The sequence below is a fragment of the Phyllobates terribilis genome, unplaced genomic scaffold, assembly GCF_046119375.1.
Source record: "Phyllobates terribilis strain yellow unplaced genomic scaffold, ASM4611937v1 Scaffold_13__5_contigs__length_258822181, whole genome shotgun sequence".
In the NCBI taxonomy this organism is placed as follows: Eukaryota; Metazoa; Chordata; class Amphibia; order Anura; family Dendrobatidae; genus Phyllobates; species Phyllobates terribilis.
The window spans coordinates 195808950-195817320 of NW_027362773.1; positions in this window are offsets into that span (position 1 = coordinate 195808950).

The following is an 8371-nucleotide window of genomic DNA, read 5'->3' on the forward strand; positions in this document are numbered from 1 at the left end:
GCCACCTCCATGGGTTTTTATTCTGTGGTCTGACAAAAAAGGGGCACTTAACAGGTGCAACTATTTACAAGGTACAGTTCCGGTTATTCATTGTCCATAACCTGTCAGTCCATAAACCCTGTCGAGTAACTTGAGAAACATAATTATTATTCATGCAACAAACATAAAACATTTCGAATACGTAATGGTAGAGAAGATATCCGGCACCACCTCTGCTCGAAGTATATTTTTTCCCTTTTATATGGTGAAACTCCTTGATACACGGTGGTGCATGTCCCAGTAAATAGTCAAAACTTGCAAAAGTCAAGAAATAAAAGTAGCACTCACCGATAGTTCCAGAGAGGTCTTTTATTTGTACTCACAGTACATATTAACTTGCGGCATCGGACGGAGGTTCCTGAGGGTGTGCGGGGGGAGTGAGAGAGGACGACTGCCGTTTCGCTCCCTTACGGAGCTTCAACGGGTCCCAGGTCACCTGGGGACCCATTGAAGCTCCGGAAGGGAGCGAAACCTCCGTCGTCCTCTCTCACTCCCCCCGCACACCCTCAGGAACCTCCGTCCGATACCGCAAGTTAATATGTACTGTCAGTACAAATAAAAGACCTCTCTGGAACGATCGGTGAGTGCTACCTTTATTTTTGACTTTTGCAAGATAAAACATTTCAGCATTTGCAATATACAGGTATATATATCATTTTTTTTCTAGATTCTCCAGCGAGCTGGCTTCTCACCTCTAGTGCTCCTGGTGGACCTACGTAACACACTATCTGGTGGTGGTCTTTCTGGGTCCTCTGTTTCCACCCCTTGTGTAGTGGGCTCACTAGTGTCTGCACTACAGGTGTTTGGAAATGTTACGGGTAGGTTGAGCAGCTTTCTGCGTGCTCTTCGGCTTACCACGGGCACGGCAGGCTCACTACTAGCAGAGGGTTGATTCTCCTGGGCTGCTGGTATGGAATCTTCTGCCTCCGGGACCGGTTGCTCTCCCAACACTACTTGCTCTTCTGTAGGCCCTTGAGGGGCTGGCTGGAGAAAGGTAAGGACGGGTACCACAATAGCGTTGTTAATTTGTGTCCAGGACCGGAAATTCTCAGAGTACCATACTGACCATTTCTTCCATCTCCTCTGCGGGTTGAGGGCTATCTTGGTTTTCATCAGTGCTTTGCAGCTGCTTGGGACACTTCTTCAGGTGGTCTCTGGAGACAGTGGCTGTGGTCTCTCCTCCATCCTTACTGATGACGCATACTTTTGGATTTTCATGGCTTGAGGGCCATACTGTGTATGGTTCTTTCTCCCACTGGTCATCCAACTTATGGAGCCGCCTCTTCCTCTTCAAGACCTGCTCTCCAGGTGCCAGGGGAACAGCGGGCGCATGCTGGTTGTAAGTCCTCTTGCCTTTCTCTTGCTTGAGACAGACTTCTCTCAACACTCTCCTGCACTTTCCGGTACTGCTGCTGCCATTCTGTATCCCAGTCTGCCTCTGGCGAGGTGTCCTCGGGTGTCAGGACTCCCATATCCAGGTCAATAGGCAGCTTACCAGGTCTTGCTCTCATTAGGTAAGCCGGGGTGCAGTTGGTGGAATTTACTGGGATGTGGTTATACAAGTCCACCAGATCAGGTAGTTTTTCAGGCCACAGACTGCGTTCTTCCAAGGGCAACATTTTCAGCAAGTCTATCACCACCTGGTTCATCTTCTCGCATAATCCGTTGGTTTGGGGGTGATAGGGCGTTGTCCTTATCTTCTTGCAGCCATACAGGTTGCAGAACTCCTGGAAGACCTCCGCTTCGAAGGCTGGACCTTGGTCAGTCAACACTTGCTCCGGATACCCGTGTGGATGGCAGAAGTGCTGCGGGAAGGCTCTAGCTGCTGTCTGAGCTGTTAAGTCCTTAACAGGGACCACCACCAGGAACCGAGAGTAGTGGTCTACAATGGTGAGAGCGTAGACATACCCGGACCTACTTGGAGCCAGCTTCACATGGTCCAGGGCTACCAGTTCTAGAGGCTGCTTGATGATGATGGGCTTCAGGGGAGTCTTCTGGCTGGCACGTTCCTTTCTTCTTAGGATGCACGGGCCGCAGTCTCTGCACAATCTCTCAATGGCCCCTCTCATGCCTACCCAGAAGAACCATTCACGCAACAGGAATGCCAACTTCTTCCATCCGAAGTGCCCTGCTCCGTCGTGGTATGCCTCCAGGACCATAGCCGCGTCTCGTCTCGGGACCACTACCTGCCAGGTCAGCTCATGTGTCCGGGAGTTGACAATTCTCCGGCACAGCTTCCCCATGTAGAGAAACAGTTTACTCTTCTCCCTCCACAGCTGTTTGGTCTCTTCCGGAGCGTCTGGGTCAAGGCGGGCATCAGCCTGTGTCAGCATCTCTTTTACCAGGCGGACTGCTGGGTCACGGTCTTGCGTCTCTGCCCAGCTGTAGTGGGGTAAGGGATTGAACGTGGCAGAGTGCTTGTCCCTTACACAGTGGGAACACTGGGTAATCCCATGACGGTGGAACGCAGGGAGTTCAATCTCTTCCAGTTCTTCTGGATCTTCCCCCTCCGTTCGGCATCCAGGACAGGGCGCCTGCGTTGGCATTTGTGCGTCCCGCCCGGTATTTGATGGTGAACTCATAGTTGGACAGCCGGGCCATCCATCTTTGCTCCAGGGCACCAAGTCTTGCAGTGTCAAGGTGTGTCAACGGGTTGTTGTCCGTGTACACAGTGAACTTGGCAGAGGCAAGGTAATGTTTGAAACGTTCCATCACTGCCAGGAACTCTAGCTTGAAGGAGCTATAATTCTCAGGGTTTCTCTCTGTGGGCCGTAGTTTTCGGCTGGCGTAAGCGATTACCCGTTCTCTGCGCTGTTGGATCTGGGACAGCACCGCCACTAGCCCGATGTTGCTCGCGTCCGTGTGGAGAATAAAATGCTGGCCGTAATCGGGGTAAGCCAGGATCTCATCCCCCGTGAGGGCCATCTTCAGCTGGCGGAAAGACTCCTCTTCCAGCTTGTCCCACCTGAAGGGCGGCTTCTGATTCTTGGTCTTTGACTTACCTAACAGGAGGTCTTGCATAGGGGTTGCCATTTTGGTGAACCCAGAGACGAATCTTCGGTAGTAGCCTACGAACCCGAGGAACTGCCGCACTTCCTTTATGCTGGAGGGTCTTGGCCAGTCCTTAATCACGGTGATCTTGTCAGGGTCGGGGGCTACTCCGTCAGCACTCACCACGTGTCCCAGGTACTGTACCTTTTGGTTTCAGTAGATGACACTTGGAGGGTTTCACCTTTAGGCTGTAGCCAGCCAGGGCATCAAACACCTCTGCCAGGTGTTTCAGATGGTCCTCATATGTTTTGGAATACACGATGACATCGTCCAGGTATAGCAGGACCATCTCGAAATTCCTGTGCCCCAGGCAGCACTCCATCAACCGCTGGAAGGTTCCTGGTGCGTTGCATAGCCCAAAAGGCATACAGTTGAATTTGCGGAGACCCATCGGGGTGGTGAATGCGGTCTTCTCCTAGTCTGCCTCTGCTACAGGAACCTGCCAGTACCCACTGGTAAGATCCAAAGTGGAGAAGAAGTTAGCAGACTTTAATGCAGCTAAAGATTCCTCTATCCTAGGTAACGGGTACGCATCTTTGTGTGTGATACGGTTGACCTTTTGGTAATCTACACACATTCTCATGGTGCCATCTTTCTTTTTCACAAGAACTAGTGGAGCTGCCGAGGGGCTACAGCTTCATTTCTCGCAACATTCCCTTGGCATTCTGATAGTGTGCAGGAGGGTACAGGTCGGTATCTTTCCTTTATGGGTGGATGGTCTCCTGTGGGGATGTGGTGGTCTACCCCCTTTACTTGCCCCATGTCTAGTGGGTGTTTGCTAAAGACTCTTTTGTACTCCTGCACCACCCAGTAGACTCCCTGTTTTTGATGTGAGGGAGTGGAGTCGGTGCCCACGTGCAGCTTCTGACACCAGCCCTCCATTTGTTTCTTGGAGCAGTTGCCTCCATCTCAACCAGAGGAGGGTAAGGGTTCCACAGCCTTTACAGAGTTTTGGTTAACGGTGAACAATTTGGCTAGAGTGGCATACCAGGGCAAGTATACTTCTCTTTCCCCAATGTTTAGGATGCGGATGGGTACCCTCCCATGGCGTACATCGACCACCCCCCGTGCTGTCAAAATGGTGGGCCTACTGTCTGAGTAGACGGGTTCTACCATTGCCTGGTAGTCTCTACCTCTTAGACCAATAGCTGCCCGGCACCAAATCATCATCTCACTTTTTGGGGGCATGGCGATAGGGAACGGGTCACTCATCCTAACACTACCAATCTCACCACCAGACAGTTCTACCTGTTGCCTTTTCATCAGGGCTCTGATCTTTTTGTAGGACACGCTGCTAGCTGGAGCTGATGTTCACCGCAACCTGCTGTAATATGACAATTATCTCTGCAAGACAATCTTCAATAACATTAGTACCCAAGGTTATCTTAGGGTGGCTTTCACGACGGTCAATGTCCACAATAATCAGTCCTTGCGCTGGCAGTTCAACTTTACCAATTTTTATGGTCACCTCCTTGAATCCCACCTGCGGCACAGGCTGACCATTGCTGGCGATGATGCTCAAATCGTTATCTGGGTAGCTAGTAATATCTGAGTCATTCCAGTACCGCTTAAAAAGCACATAGGGGATGGTGGTTACCTGTGACCCGGTGTCCAGTAGTGCACTCATAGGAATGCCATCCAGCACCACAGGCAAGACCGGTCATCCCCCTACGTACTTATCACGCCAGCTCGATGGGCCTGAAGGTCTTATGCCTGGGGGTCGGCCCTCTGCCCCAGGTTGGGCCCGTTTAAATGACAGTACCTTGCCATATGTCCTGGTTGGTTGCAGCGGCGGCATATGGGTTGTCCTTCCTGGTCGTAGCGGTCACTGGGCCTTCCTCTGGATGATGGGATCCTCCTTGGTCAGCGCCAAGGGACATCCTCTGGACTGGAAGCCAGCTGGATCTTTCCTGGAGGGGACACCTGTAAAGACTGCACTGTTCTGGTTAGCGCGGCAACGCTTTTGGTCAGCTCTTGGACCTGATGGTGCAGGTCTGCAGCTGGGGCTTTGTCCAAAGCCTGTGCATCAGCACCCACAGGCTCTGCAGACAAGGGCGCCGCCTTATGGTGATAGGTGATAGCAGGGCGCCTGTGGGTTACAGCGCCACCTGGTGCCGGTTCTCGGAGCACCCGGATGGCCTTGTCTTTGAACTGCGCAAAGTCCAAATCAGGGTTCTGCAAGGCCATTACACGCAACTGGGTTCGGTGGGTGCTGGACTGTAGACCCTCAATGAACTGTTCAGGCAACAGCTTATCCTCATTCTGCACGCTGTCAGGGTCTGCCTGCTTAATGGCTCTCAGGGCCTCCTGCAAATTCAAAGCATAGTCCCGTATACTGTCTTGTGCTCGCTGTTTGCATCCATAAAATTTTAGCTTGATCTCTGCTGAGGTGCGGGTATCAAGTGTCCTTTAGACGGGCCAGTATTTCCTTTACAGTCCCCTTTTCCCTGGCTGACCAGGACTTCACTTCTCTTTGGGCAGCTCCAATTAACTGGCCTATCAGGATGCTCACTTTCTGTTCCTCGGACAGGGGGTATACTTTGAATAGGCTATTCAGTATTTCTTTAAAGTTGCTCAGGGTATGCGACTCCCCTGAGTACTGGGGTAACCATGCCGCTCCGGGGATATACGGCATCGTGAACGGCATCACTGCGGCACTGGCGGCGGGAGCTCCTTCCATTGCTGGTGTCTCCCCCCCCCCCCCCCTAGTTAACCGTGGCCTACCTTCCGTTGCTTCTTCTCCGTAGGCCGCGGCTCCGCAGGTGATCGTCGAGGACCTTGCGTCGCGCGCTGGTGACGTTGGCATCCGCTGGGCTCCTTCCAGGACCTTGCGCAGCGTCAGTATGTAAGGCGGGGCTTCAGCTCTCGTGCGCTTTTGGCGTCCACGCCCCTCTTATTCCCGTGCGGCGTCCCAAAAATGGCGCCCAATGGCGGGAAAACTGCTGCAGATGGCGGGAAACTTCACCACGGTAAGTATCAGTCTTTCTTCAGGCACGCAGTACCCGGTGGTTGCGGGCACGAAATCCTGCCGACTACGCCAAAGTTGACGCGCCCCCTGGGCCGTGTGCGGGGGAATACCCGGAGCCGGGTCTCTGTGTAATGTCAGGGGTTGTAGTCTCCGTGGCGGCGACCCGGTCCCGTGGCTCAGGGTGGTCAAACCAGTGGCGGATCTGTTTACTTGGTTTTTAACGTTGAAATGTCCGACTACGCCACCCGTGGATAACTGTCACTGAGAACCGCCGCTGCAGGGCAGAATGCTGAGGCTGATGTGTGCATAGCAGAGGGTATTATAACTCCCCACGGGAGGATTATGGCCTCAGGGTAGCGTGTGTAGATGGTGAGGGTTGTGGTGCATGGGCGCAGCAGAAATGACTGAGTCCGTGCAGTGCAGTTCAGGGTCTTTACTGTTTGTAATGAAGAAGGCCCTGGCGGGAGTACTGGCTAACATTAGAGGCCTGGTCAGTCTGTGAGCGAACAAGAGCCCCCCTGGCCAGGTGGAGGTATAGGCCTTCCCGTCTGACTGCACTCTTCCTGGCTACCTTGCTGTAGTTGTGAAGTAGCCCATGTCCCCGAGTGTACCGTGTGGTGCTCACCCTTATGGCTGGTGACTTGGGGCCTTTGGTACCTTCCGCTCCTCAATGGCGGTGCCGGTCCCTTGCGTGTGACTGAGCCTCTGGGCTTTCTATGGCCAGAGGACCTGAAATCCCCTGCCAGGTGGTTTCTGCTGCTGGATGTGGATATTCTCACAGCTTCGGACTCCGGTGTCCGATTCTCTGCGTCTTCTGCCAGGATGAGCTCTATCGGCTCCAATCCCTGGCTCTCTGCTCCGGTCTCCTACAGAGCTCCTTGCTGCTCATCTGTCCCTTCCTCTGGAACTACTCCACTCAACTCGACTCCCCTAACCCCGCCCCAGATCCAGTTTATAAAGGGCAGGTTCCTCCCCTCCCTGGACTGGGGCAGGAGGCGTTGCATGCAACAGTGCTCCTGACTAGGAAAACCCATGCTCACTCTCAGACATGGTATTTCTACCACTGTGGCAACCAGACCCCTGGGGTGCCACATCCCCCACATACTTAGAATTTTTAGAAAAATTAAGACTTTGGTGCGAAGATTAAAAAAAAAAAAAGTTGCAAAATTTCTGTGCAGAAATTTGCAGTTTTTTTTTTTTTTGACAACCGAAAATGGTCTTGCAGCGAATTATAATTTTTTTCCCAAAGATGGGATTCAGCCAGTTCTCAACAGATTCTATGGCGTCTTCTATGCTTGTCTGCTGTACCTGACCCTACCATTACATATGAAGATATGGCGTTACATAGGTCTGCAGCTAACCTCTTCTACGCTGTTTGTACTATCTGTGCGACAGTGGTCTGTGGCCACAGGAATGGAGAAGGGTTTGCCGCCTCTTACTTGATTGTGTCCGTCTAATCTTTTGATTAGCTGGCCCGGCACGATGTCGCACTGCAATGATTGTCTTTCCAGGCAGGCTAATCAAAAGAAGAACTAAGGATGCTCTCTGCTAAGAGACGAAAACTTCCTCCCCCCCCCCCCCCCATTGCAACAGCTTCAGACCACTGTCATGGACAATGGAATGGGACACCCAAATGAACTCAAACCAACTCTTGTACTTGAAACCGTCCAAATGATAGCCGGCACTTAAATCATCTTAAAAGAATTACTTTGTGGATCCAGTAGTAGAAAAGGCACAAAAAATGATTGAACGCAACAGCACAAAAATTCAAAAAGACAGAAAAGATATATCCACTACGCTCCCAGGCAACATGTTTCAGACCTAACATCAGGCTTGATAAAGGACCATGCAGGTCTGAAACATGCTGCCAGGGAGCACAGCGGATATTTCTTTTCTGCCTTTTAATTTTTGTGTTGCGTTCAACCATTTTTTTGTGCCTTTTTATACTACTGGATCAGTAAAACAATTATTTTAAGATGTGAGCGCCGGCTACTGTTTGGACTGTTGCTATTACTGGACTATTTTGTCGTGCACCCGGACAGGTGACCTGATTGCTCCTTATTTACAATTTCAGCTCTTGTATTTGGTTCACTGTTCTCAAGGGTGTTACATAGGACTGCAGGTAGCATCTATTACATTATCTGTACTTGGCTATCACTGTTATCTGGCGCTTTATAGAAGACGGCATTCAACAGTAGCCACATTGTCACTAGTGCAGTAAGGTGCCATCCATTTTCCAAAAGCATCATAATCCTCATTCAGTGCCTACGTCACTATAGCCACTCTGCCCCATAAATAAGACACCGCTAAAAG